The sequence below is a fragment of the Camellia sinensis genome, chromosome 2 (assembly GCF_055761805.1).
Source record: "Camellia sinensis isolate YWXY chromosome 2, ASM5576180v1, whole genome shotgun sequence".
Classification (NCBI taxonomy): Eukaryota; Viridiplantae; Streptophyta; class Magnoliopsida; order Ericales; family Theaceae; genus Camellia; species Camellia sinensis.
This window is the reverse complement of record NC_138962.1, coordinates 182,198,910-182,210,939: the sequence shown is the minus strand read 5'-3', so window position 1 is coordinate 182,210,939 and position 12,030 is coordinate 182,198,910.

The following is a 12,030-nucleotide window of genomic DNA, read 5'->3' as shown; positions in this document are numbered from 1 at the left end:
GAAAGTGAATGTAAGTTCTTAAGGTTGCGTTTGGTAAAGCTTTTTAACTACGATTTGAGAGTAGGAGTTGTATTTTGAGTTTGTGAGTTTTGGAATTATGATTTGAGTGTATAAAATTTGTTTGGTGAAAGAGTTTTGAGTTGAGTATGGAATTTTTGATGTAACATATAATATTTAATACAAAAACTTACAACTCATAACCAAATACACAATTCAAAATTCTATTAAAGCTCATAAAAAATTTAAAAAATATTTTCTCCGAATATATAAAAATTAACATGTGTCAGTTGCAAAAAAAAAGTGTACTATTCCAATCAATCAGCCAGACGTCCGATGGGACGACTGGTTAGCTCAAATTTTTCCGCCTAAGACAGAGTTTTCAAAATTGAATGCGGAATTATCTTTGAAAAACCGTAAACAAACATGAAACTCAAATAAAGGGGTGGAAATAGCTTTGGAAAAGCGTTCCAAACAGAGCCTAAATTTCTCTGGACTTTTATTTGTAGTTCAGAGAAAATTATAAGTTTGTTATTCACTTTCAGTTTGTAATTTAGAGAAAATTATAAGTTTGTAGAAAGTGAATATAAGTTTTTGTTTCTTTGAGAAAAGTTATTTTTTGTGTTTTTTCTTTCAGTTTAGATGGACAGTGCAGTGTTTTTTGTTATCTTGCAAGTGTATATAAGTTTATAAATTTCTCTAGATTTTGATATGAGTGCAATATTGCAGAATAACGTAGAGAAAATTGTAAGCTTGTAGTTCAGTGAAAATCACAGAGAAGCTTATAATTTCATAACAGATTTTCTATGTGATTTTTGTCTATGATTGTATTTAATAGTTGGCAGTAAATTTCTCTGTGATTCTCTCTGGATTCATTAAGTTTTCTGTGATTTTGTTTTTGTTATCTTAAAGGTGAATATAAGCTTGTAAATGTCTTTGAACTTTTATTTGAGTTCGGAGAAAATTATAAGCTTGTTATTATAATCCAGAGAAAATTATAATTATTAGAAATTTCTCTAGACCTTTATGTTGCTCTTGTAAAGTGTTTTTATGTCGAACAAATTATTTTTCTTGTTTTTTCTTTCAGTTTCGATGGACAGTGCAACGTTGTTGCTGTGCAAATATAGGAATGATACTATTGTCATTGATGTTTCATACGAATTGAATTTTGAGGAATTTGTTGGCAATTTGTGTAAAACATGAGAGAATTTAAAACCTGAGATGATGTGTATTTCATATTCTATTGTGGGCCATCTGAATTATATGGTTCGAAATAGTATTGATTTTTTGAATATGTTGAGGGTTGTTTGTACACGTGGTGTTGATATAGTTGATGTTTCAGTTACTAGGTGTAGAACTTCTGATCAAAAGGATGAAGTGAGGTCTAATTGGGTAGATGTTATGCATGGTGAATGTGATAGGTTGGTGGATATTGAAAGGAATTCACTCTCTAAGTTTTGTTCTCACCAAAAAAAGGTGTTATTGTCAGCTGGTTGGCGAAATAATATTACGAGTGTTGTACAAAAGTTTGAGGTGGTGTGGTTGAGTTATGTATGTAGCGTGTACATGTTTCAGTTGAAAAAACAAATGGGTTCTTTTACATAAGAACTTTAAACAATGAACATACGTGTGGTGTGGTGGTTCATACTTATAAACATGTTATGATGACTTCCAACTTAGTTTCTAGACTGATACTTGAAAAGGTAAATGCAAAACCTTTAACTCGTCTAGTGGATGTTGTCAAAGAAATAAAAGACAAGTATGGGGTCTCAATCAGTTATAACTGTGGTTGGTTGGGTGTTGAAAAAACAAAATGTAGTGCATATGGGGATTCTTGTTTGTCATTCGATCAATTACGGTGGTATTTTGATGAGGCATTGAAGAACAATCCAGGTAGTCGTTTTGAGTTAGATTTTGAAAATAACAAACGTTTCAAAAGAATGTTTGTGGCTTTTCATGCATGCATTGCTAGTTTCAAATATTGTCTGTCATTGTTGTTTCTTGATGGAACATTTTTGAAAAGACGATACAAAGAAGTTATGCTTGTTGCGACGAGGAAAGATGAGAATGAAGGTAATTATAAATATATCTAATTTTTATCTAAGTATGTGAATTTTCTATACATGTAGGAATTGAGTAAATGTGATTTTTCTCTGACACTTTGAATTTTCTCTGGTTTTGGCCATGTGTGAATTTTCTTTGGTTGTGGCCATTCTATGAATTTTCTCTGGATTTTGGTCAGTGTATGAATTTCCTCTGAATGTTGTCATTGTGTGAATTTTATCTGTAGTTGGTCACTAAGTGAATTTTCTCTGGATATTGTCATGGTGTGAATTTGTAACGCCTGTATTTTATTACTGGGATAACCTTACTAATATTCATTAATTAAGTCCATTTACAAATAACATTTCATCCTTAGATGAAATGATGAATAATTAAATATACATATTCCCTCTCGTTATACAACAATGACATTTACATACAAATAAAAAAAATGCCCTGGGGCTTACAATAAAAGAGAGGACACTGCTCTTTACAAAAAAAAATAGCACTCAGCCAAACAACAAATGAAATAGTACAATCCATCACTACATTACACTTATGAAATGGTAAAAACCTTTGTTTGATCTTCAAATCCGAAAAGCATTCCCTGTACACATGTACAGGCAGGGGGTGAGCAACCACTAACTGACCAAGCAATCTCATATTAAAACATTAGAAGATATGTGGATACTCAAATATTCATACATATACGTGAAATCATATCATGTCAAAATCATATGATTTTATTACATAATCTCTTAAATCCAATTTATTTAATTAACCAAAACAGGTTAACTTAAATAAATAAACATGTTTCAATAGCGACTGGACATCCTTTTCAATTCATTCAATTATCCCATTATCAATTGAATCAAATAATTAAACAATTCATCAAATCCATTTTATATGGTTTTATGAGATGAATGCATATGCCATGTCATGCTCAAAATATTTTTCTTATCTTTTGAAAATCTTATGTACAATGCTATTTTGAAAACACATTAATCCAACAATTTCAATGAAATTCCAAGATGGTAAATACGACTCAGGTAATCCCTAGGTTGGTGTTTGCAAGTAGATTATACAAGTACTACCAATTTCTTATTTTTACCAGTATTAATTAGAAGGCTCGACATTTGTAATCTGTCATTTTTACCGGTATTAACCGAAAGGCTCGATACCTATCCGCGCGGGTTTCTGGTCTTTCACCATGGACACTCAGGCCAACTTAACCAATATCAAACTATACTCCCGTCCGAACTTACCAACGTATTTATCCAAAACAAATCCAAATGATCTTGTTTCTCAAAAACAATTCATTTCTCATAACAATAGTTTTCAATTGCAATTCAAAATCTATGATAACAATGAAATGGAATGGCAATGCAATGTGTAACAATGCATTAAGATAGTTCCAATTTCAATTCCATCACACAATGTTCCATTGTGATCAAATTCCATATCTCTATCAATGTAATATCATGATACAATTCCAAGAGATAATTTAATAATGTCAATGTTCATGTATATACCACAAGTAAATCAGCAACTTCTAACTTAGTCTTTTCAAGACAATTCAACAATATCCTTTTCAAGGCAAACTTCCAAAATCAAACATTTTCTTACCTTTTTAAGAATCTCTTCATTTAAATACCAACATGGCAATCCTCTACCGGTTACCAAAAACTAAAACTTTTAAACAATAGTTTCATCAATAGCAATAACATATAACACCAAATGCGGGTTCAAGGTTTCATAAATTTCTAACTCACATACTTTATCAATAAAATGAAATTATAATCTTTCCAAAACTCATCTCTTTCCCAAACATTAAATAGAATCAAATTTCAATTTTTTTCATACAAGTAAAATCTCGGGATTTTCAAGTTCAATCATAATTCTTAATAGACATAAGTGAGTATTCCAACACTTAATCAATTATATCAAAATCTTCTCTTAACTATAATTATAAAATATAACACGAGTATTCGATTTCCAATTTTCAACATCCACCCCATTGAATTAAACCAAGGAAATATAATAAATAAATAAATATATAAAATTTTTGATAACTCATCTTTTTGTTTTAATCAATTAATCATTTTCTCCAAACGAGCTAAAATCACATTCTACTATTTTCTTGTCAAAAACCGCCAAACAATTCAAATATCTCATAAAAATTTTGAAGTATGAAATTATTATTATAACATTACTCAACTAGTAAAATTAGGAAACCTATCTCGCTTATTTCTCCAAATCTCATACTTGGTTAACTTCGTCACTTTTAATCTCATAATATTTAAAGTTATGAATTTAAAACCCAATAACACCCTCTTTAATAACAAAGGATTTAAAATATTAACTAAACTAATTTAATTCATCAAATTAGTAAGTTTACTATGTTCACCATCTTCCAGATTAATAACACCAACTTAACATTCTACACAATATTCCTCAATATCAATTTATTTTTCTCAAAAATAAATTCCAAATCAAAGATAAATATATATATATATATATATATTTCAAATTTATATTTCTCAAAATAAATCATCTAATCATAATATGATATAAATACAATCCATACATCTTTTCAATTTTTATTTTCAGATTTTTTTTTTACAAAATTATCAACATAACATAATTTTCCCAAATCAATCTCAAAATACCAACATTCTTAACATTTCATTATAATTTTTCTCCCAAAAATTACAAAACAAAATCTGAATATATATATATATATATATATATATGCAATACCTCTTAAAATGACTTATTTTTTCAAATAACCCTAACATAGCTTTAATATAATGATATGAAGAATGTCCCTACCTCAAATAATGAAGAAGAGTAGATTTAGAAGACACATCTTGCCTAATCATGAATCCGAGACTACCATTGCGAAGATTACGACGAGCTCTCTGACTTTCATTTACAAAACTTTTACAAAATCTCAATCTAAAGACTCTCACTCGAAGCTTAAAGGTTGACCAACAATGGAGGAATATGGAAAAAGAGAGAGACCGACAAAGAGGGGAAAGAGAGCTAAGTTCTCTGCTCAATGAAAAAGAAAACCAAAGCAAAAGAATTGAAAGGAAGAAGAAATGATGGCAATGAGACAAAGGGGAGGCCACCCACATGGGTTTGTTTTTCCAAAGCTTGATTTTTTTCAATAAATATAATTTTTGTAATAATACCTCAAAATTTTATAATATAAATTATAAAATGATATACTTTTTCTCACAACAAAATACAATATTTTGATTACTACGAAATATACACAATTTCATTCTTTATAAAATATAAAATTTTTCACCATATGATACACACCATAAAATCAACTATCAAATATTTATTATAATCCTATATAATAAATAATAACAACTCGTAAGGTAGTTACTACCAATCACCTAATTAAAAAGGACCAAACAGTTAAACATGAGCCATTAAACAAACTCAAATTAAATTAAATCTAAATCATGGGTCTCACCCATAAGTCAAACATGGTCCAATTATATACCAAAATAGTCCCAACAAATTTATTTCAAATTTTGGTCCGAACACCCAAAACTCAATTTCAAATTTTGCTATAAATTAAACTGAACACCAATCAGTCTGTGAATTTTAATAAAATAAATACTCATCATTTAATTCTGAAATTTTTATCCAACGTGCTAGACTCATATGGGAACAACATATAAAAATTTCATAATTTTCTGAGATCGGAAACTATTTTTAAAAAATACAAAACCAAACTGTTTTCGCACAGAATTTACACAGCAATCAAATTCGAAAATTTGCTCAATAAAATTATGCACTGGCTATTAAAAAAAAGAATTATGGGTCATTACAGTCGAGGTGCAAGAGAGTGGACTGGTGTCATCTGCAGCTGTTTGGTCAAGCTTTGCAGGTTCCACTTGGCTCATCTTGAGAAGTCAATTGTGTTACTGTCTTCCTAGTCAATGATATTTGCATGTTCACATAGCCAATACTGTGATGGAAATTAAAGTAATTAAATTTTGCTAAACGCACAAATTTGTAAGTATGATAACTGTAAATTTGAATGGAAATTATATTTACTAGCAATGCAATGACACACCTTGTAACTTTTTATGGGGCTTTGTGCAATGCTGTGATAGAATCAATCAATATTGATGTGATTGCTTCTGGCCGATCATATTGTTTCATTGATTCAAGAGGTTCCACATACTTTATAAAAACCCACCCTATTGAATTCCCACTTGTTGTAAAAAATAAAGTGAGACACAAGTACAAGACAACAATGATTGCTACATCTTTGAAGTCAGTTGGTTGCTTGCCTTTCATTGCTTTGACCAAGGCATTTTTAAGAACAAGACCAGTGAGCCTTGTGTCCTTTAGGAATCTTCTCCTTAGGAATGCAGATTTTGGCTTTTTAGAGTATCTTAATGACATGGCTTCTTTACCTCCTTGTAAACCAAAAATCAAGGTCATGTCATTAGTTGTAAAGATCAAGTTTTTTTTACCAACTGTGAATGTTTTTGTTTTTTCATTCTAACGTTGGATTATTGCAACTACATCATCATCAGATTTCCTTGGACCCATCCTTCCAGTGGTTAGAGCTTCGATCAAATACCAGAATGGGGTCTTTTGAAGCTCTACAAGTTGGTTTGAATTGAATTTAAGTGTTTGAAAAAAGGAGACAACAGATGAAAGGTTGGATCGGTATTGAATGTTGTAATGAGCTCTCTTTTTTTAGAGTTTAACAGATTTTTTCCCCTTTGAACGTGAGTCTTTTGAAGTTGGGGTATTCATCTTGATACTAGTTGCTTCATTACCTTGGACTTGTATCTTTTGGCAAGGAATTTGTGGTGTTTTGCTGCTTTTTGATCTTAAATCATAAAAAGACAGAGAGAGTTTCTGTTTCTTGCTCGATGTTTCCAGTGTTTTGTTACTTTTACGTTTTGCCATTTCCTAGACAATGATGAAAACATAAAGATGTCAACATTAAATCCCAGAGAAAATTGAATATGCTAGAGAAAATTGGACATGTCAGAGAAAATTATACATAAGGGAGAAAACTAAGGTGGCCAGAAAAAATTATAAATGTCAGAGAAAATTAGATACTGAAAATTAAATGTCAGAGTACTAATTGTTTTCTTGTGGAATACATCTAGCCATAGAAAATTTCCATTCCTAGAAAAAAAATCAACAAAGTAACATAAACATGCCAGAGAAATTTTCAATAATTGTTAAAATTACATATAGAAGTAAAATATACTCAGAGAAAATTCAAAAAAGAAACATATATCTAGCAAGCACAGAAAATGAATGACAGAGAAAAGTAATCATGGCAAGCTAGAGAAAATTTTCATTCCACAATTAGTAAGATAAAATAAACAAAGTAATGTAAACATGCCACATAAAATTACGTAACATTAAAACTAAGAATTGAACAAAATAAACATACCAGAGAAAATTACACATACCAAAGAAAATTACACATTCTAGAGAAAATTTCCATTCCAGAGAAAATTTTCAGTCCATAATATTAAAATGCTAGAGAAATTTACATACACAACTAGAGAAAATTAAACATGATAGAGACACACAATGGAGAAAAGTGATGTGGCCAGAGAAAATTATAAATGCCAGAGAAACTTAGACACAGACAAGAGAGTAATAGACATTCCAGAGAAAAATAGACATTTTAGAGAAAAATACACATTCTAAAGAAATTTGCAGAGCAAAGAAATTTATCGATAAAATCACAGAAACATGTTCAAGAATAAGATCAAAACACAGATAAATAACTTTTTTCAAAATAAACATGCTAGAGAAAATTCAAAGAAGAAACATACATCAAGCAAAAATCAAAGAAATTCAAATGCTAGAGAAATTTATAGATAAAATCACACAAACATGTTTAAAAATAAGTTCAAAACACAGAGAAATAACTTTTTTCAAATTCATGTAGCTTTTTATTACTAAATTGAAATCCTAATTAGTGGAAAGTTAATATAAAATACAATTAACTGTGTTTCTAGAGAAAAACTAGTTGGATTATAGAAAAACTTACCAGAGTTAAGATGAAACGCTAATTACGAACTGATATGCCTTGAGATGAATATGCGATGTGACGAAGATGAACTGAGATGACAATGAACAGTGAAAACGGGGTCAAAGAAATTTGTGAGGAATGAATGGGAATGATTTTTGCAGAAGATAATGAAACTTTAATGTCGATGGTGAAGATGATATTGAAACCCTAATTCTGCTGTTCTCTTACTCGTGAAGATGGTTGGATGCTGTAGACGTCCCCGAACGCCTTGGGAGGGTGAGTCCCGTTCTGTTTATTTGGGCTTCACTACAGTTCGGACTCTCAAATTGTCACGGTTCTAAATCTGAACCAAAGAGTCCAAATCCGGCAAATCATTTTGAGAAAACAGATTTTTTTGAAAGAAGTGCCAATCATGGACTGCTTTGCCAGATACAGAGTCGCCACCTAAATGTTTTATTTTGGGAAAATTTAGGAAACCCTGACTCGTTTGCCTAAGGCCACGTGTCCGTCATCACCAAAGTTGCCTCGGCTCGGGAACTTGGGTACGATTGGGGAAGGTCACTTCGTGAGCACCCCCGCTCGCCCGATCAAAGATCGGCCTCTACTAACCATGATATCTATTTTCGAAAACATTATGTGTTCTTATTCCGGTTATTAGCCTAGATTACTATGTGATGCGCACAGCATACAAGTATAGACTAGATCGCCTGAATTGGAACAAAACATTTCGTGTTTGTTTGTTTGAAAATGGTTTGATGGCGCTACCCGCAAGTAGGCTAAGACGTGGATTTGCCACCCTCGGGTGGGCTTAGAAAACATGATTTTGCCACTATCTAGTGGGCTGAAAACTCGCATTTAATGAATTGTTCCAATCTAAATAACCCAACCTTCACCCACAGGCACTCAGGCAGTTATATCACATAAGCAATTAGCCTCATGGTAAGCATGCTATCATGGCAGTCACTCACACACATGCAAGGATGCTAAAGCATAAAACTTACCGAGTACTCCAAGCCAAAACAGAAGCTAGGTTAGAAATCCATACATGATCCTAATTATACAGAAATGCCTAATGCAACACATGCAAAAATGCAACTAAGATAGGCTCGGCTATTCTAAACATGGCATATGAAATGCTACAACTAACATGTATTCAACTTTGGAATTGAAATACAATGCAGTTAGTATGATGCGCCGAGCCCGGTGCATGCAAGACAGATGAAATGAATGCAAACATGCTATCATACTTTATGCTAATTGAAACATGCCCTAATCTAACCATCATAAGCAGGTAAATAAAAGGGAGAAAGACGTGGGGTTGGAAGACATACATCACACACACGCATACTTATTACAGTTGTGCCCTCGCGTAGAGGGTCCGAATAAATAATATACAGTCCCAAATGAGAATAACTACAGTCCAAATATGTACAAAACCCTAATTAATTAACAAATTAAATTAGGAAAGCAATAAATTGGCATGCAAGCCAGGGACTGCCTCAAATCTGCTCCGGATGATGAATGATGCATGCTCGGGTTGCCTTTGTCGAAAAATCCCTTGTGATGCCCCGGTTTGCCTCTGTTTGCAATTGTTCTTGGAATACGTGCCAAGCTCCGGAAGGCTGTCGATTTCTGATTTGCTGCAACAGAGAGCAACAAAGGGGCATGGCAAAGTATTTTCATATATGTATGCACGACTACTCTTCGGGGAGTGTAGTCCTCAATCCTCGTGCCACCAATCTCGCATATCGATGCATGATGGCCGAAGAGTCGAATTGCACGACTCAATATGAAATGAATGCATATATAAACACCACAAGACCTAAACTCCATCATGGATAATCCAGAGTGTCGGTGACTGGGAATTGAGACGCGTTCCGTCACTCGAAGTACGAAACGTCCCTCGTTTCCCGTGCTCGGGCTAACTCCTATCCCAAACATAATGCAATATGTATGACATGCATGAATGCAACTAATATACAACCTAGCATGCACAATGCTATGAAATGGCATACACGATGCACAAGGTAACATGTCATACACAATGCGCTAACATACAACCTAGCATACACAATGCTATGAAATGAAATGGCATACACAATGCACAATGGACTTACACCAACATGAGTGGACCTCAGCCACACTCACATCAGTAGCCAAGAGATGGAAATGAGACACTCGAAATGCGCACACACATGTACGCAAATCGAGGACCGATCCTAAGGCACAAATGCCACTCTAACAAGGCATGGCAAGGCACGAAATATGGCATACAAACATGCAAGTTTCAGCACTGAAATGTGATGCAAAATGATCCCGAAACATGGAAACATGGCACCCGATGCATGGAATGGCCCCGAAACACAAAACTAGGCATACGCATTGGCCTATAGCTATACAAAGCATGCATTATTTGATCATGAAGCATGAAGACAGATGCAAGACAGTCCCAAAACATGCATATTTTCAGTTTATAACAAGTCCCCAAAATGAATGCAAATAGGGCTAATCTATCATGCAAAAATGGCCCTAAAATAGAGATTAAACACAAAGAGACAGCAACTGGCCCCAAATGGCAAAGAGCCCTTCAACAAAGTTGAAGAGAGACTCAAAAAATGGCACTTTACAGTTTACATCAAGCCACAAAAATAATCAAAAATAAGGCCAAACTATCATGCAAGAAAAGGCTTAAAATAGGGATAAAGAGACAAGTGGCAGTTTCTGTTCTCAAACAAAGGAGAGCCCTCAACAATGTTGAAGAGGGGCTCAAAACAAGAGGTTTTACAGTTTATGGAAAGATTCAAAACAGCTCACAAATAGGCCTAAAGTACTATGCAAAAATTGGCCTAAAAAAGAGATAGAGAAGCAAGTGATAGCAGGAGGCCTCAAATAGAGGAGAGCCCTTCAAAAATGTTGAAGAGGGGCTCAAAAAAAGCTATTTTACAGTTTATGGAAAAGTCTGAAACAACTCACAAACAGGCCAAAAATACTATGCAAAAATAAGGCATAAAAGAGAGTTAAAGAAGCAAGTGATAGCTGCTGGCCTCAAACAGAGAAGATCCCTTCAACAATGTTGAAGAGGGGCTAAAAAAAAGCTATTTTACAGTTTATGGAAAAGTCCAAAACAGCTCACAAATAGGCCAAAAATACTATGCAAAAATAAGGCCTAAAAGAGAGTTAAAGAAGCAAGTGATAGCAGGAGGCCTCAAACAGAGAAAGACCCTTAATCAAACATGAAAAGGGGCTTAAAATATGACTATTTACAGTTAGGGTCAGAGCCCAAAAATGCAAGCAACTAAGGCTTATATACAAAGCAAAAAAGACTAGAAAAGGGAAGAAGGTGACTCACCATTGTAGACCAATGCTCCAACAACTTTTGAGCCAAGTTTGGGAGTTCTTCACCTCTGGAAAGTAGCCTCAAGTTGCTGGAATGGAGGATGGAGGTGTGGTGCTATGAGGTGGTGTAGAAATGGTATAGGAGCAAGGTGGTTTTGAAGGTTGGAATAGAGGGAGAGAGAGATTGAGTGCAAGGGCTCAAGACCAAAAATTTGTAACCCCCAAAGATGCAGCTGAGGGGCTGATTATATAGGCAAAGAATGGAGGAAAAAGAGGGGGAAAATGAATTCAAATTTCCCCCCAAAAGGGTCTCCCTCGGATATAGGATCTGGGGGGAAAAAGAGGTCACAGCTGGAAGGAACAGGGAGTGGGGGTCATGGCCGGCCAATTTTTGGGGGTTCAAGTGGTCGGCCGACCACCTCCCATGGCCGGCCAACCAAGGGTCAAAGGGGTCAAGCAAAATTACTGGTCGGCTACCTCATATTGGTGGTCTCCCATGTGTGCACAACACAACTATGTGATTGAAACCCAAAAAAAGGTGAACTAGGAGAGAGAAAAGATCATTTTTTAGAGGGGGTCAAAAGGTTCAGGAACAATTATTGGTCGGCCACCAA